Below are 2033 nucleotides of genomic sequence, written 5' to 3' on the forward strand. Positions count from 1 at the left end.
TCTCTCTCTCTCTCGACTCTGGAGGAAGACTTTACGCTAGAGAGGCATGGTGAAAGGGCTTTGGGTTAAAACAGGAGGTCCCTAAATCAATAGTAAGCTTTTAGACAGGATAACCTTAAGGGACAGTACGAACCTTAAATGTTGATTATTTTAAAAATCCAAGCATTTCCAGATGGACAGCAAGCAAAGAAACGCAAGAACAGGAACAAAACTAGTCAAATAACTGAGAATGGGCCAGTGCTTCTAATTTATCCGAACAAATCATAAGCATTTATTCGATCCTGTCCTCGAGATCCAGATCCTGCAGATATTGCACCATATGGGAGTCAGGTGTGACATACTGGCCAACCAGTCATAGTAATCATTTAATTAACTACATTAACTACATTACAGATTTGGATTCGATGTCCAGATTTGAATACCACTGGGCTATTATGTTGTGGCAAAGCTCAAATCACTTAAATATCCAGATGCCAAAATTCGATCAATAACAGACTCCGGTTTAACGAGTTCTGTCGCTAAACAGAACGTGACAGAAACCAGTGGCCTGCTAAAAAAATCTCGCGACCTATTAAATTATTCAGCAACTTGTAACATCATTTTAACACCGTATGATTATTGCGTTGTTTATATTGTCAGTTACCATACATAGTTCTTTTCTTCGTAGCAGTGAAGACTGTGTCTTTACATCATTCACAAACCTAACACAAAATATATCTGTCCTTATGCCTAATGCCACAGATTATCCGTATCCTAACGGTGTGTGTGTGTGTGTGTGTGTGTGTGTGTGTGTGTGTGTGTGTGTGTATTTTAATCGAGGAATGTCAAATCAGAATCCCGCTGATGCAGCAAGTGACAAGTAGCCCCTCAGCACCGCGCGCAGACACACGCGAGTTCTTTGAGCTGTCACATCACACTAACAGGCGCACACTAGACATGACAATAGATATTCACTGCGCGCTGTTCGGTCGCCTTCCGTGCCAAAATCCCCGCTCTTCTCTCTAAATGTTAGACACTATCATAGCATTGAGGTGACGACCGGGGCATGGGCGCGCGGGCTCCGTTAGGTCATGTCGCGCCTCGAGCGGGAGAGGTCGCAGACGACAGGCTTGGCTGGAGGCGTCCCGGCAGAAAGAGGCTGCCCCCATCTCCGCCGCCAAACAGCTGTCAACACCTCTTTAGTCCAGGCCCTTATTTGTACGCTTTATGTCCGTTAGTGTTATCAATAAATGACTGTTTATCAATTTCCAATTTCTGCACGCTCCAATATTAGGCAGGGCTATAGGAAGTTTTCGCTCGATAAGTTTTTAAATGTTTCAGAAACAGATCATATCAAGAGACACAATCCTTCTGCTAATTTGAATTATTTCACAACGGATCATTATAATTTACAGCTAGGTTTCACAGATAACTGCGTGCATGCGGCGGAAAACCCGATAAAACAAACAATAACCCCCGCAACACTTTAGTTGTAACGGGTAACATTCTACCACTTCAGGAGCGCGTCAGAGACTCGGTTACCGCTTCAAATGAACAAATAAGATTAACATGATTTACGCAGCGGCTGCGCAAAGATTCATTTCAAACGAGAACACTGTTTATGTTCACCCATTAAAACGCTTCGGTTCTGACCGCGTGTTCCGTGACCCGTAAAAGCGCGGCCGTGATCAACACGTAGCCAGGGGCCGCGCATCAGGAAAGGAAGGCTTAGACCAGCTAAGCCACAATTAATAAATGCATACAATTTAAAAATTAGAAGAGGAAGAAGAAGACTATGTTTTATTTTTAAAGCATTTTTCCAGAACTCAAGGTTGCTGTAGTGTGTTTGGAGGAAGAAACACACGGGAACTGGACTACAGAGCTCCACACCACTAAAAGACCTGCAACCACAGGAATTCTGTAGTGTGAAGAACAGCTAATCACCCCGTGTCATAGCACCTGTGTGTGTATGTGTGTGTGTGTGTGTGTGTGTGTGTGTGTTGTGTTGGGGGGGGGGGGGGGGGGTTGCTATTTGCACAGAGGAGCTTAACTGG

The sequence above is a fragment of the Brachyhypopomus gauderio genome, chromosome 5, assembly GCF_052324685.1.
Source record: "Brachyhypopomus gauderio isolate BG-103 chromosome 5, BGAUD_0.2, whole genome shotgun sequence".
In the NCBI taxonomy this organism is placed as follows: Eukaryota; Metazoa; Chordata; class Actinopteri; order Gymnotiformes; family Hypopomidae; genus Brachyhypopomus; species Brachyhypopomus gauderio.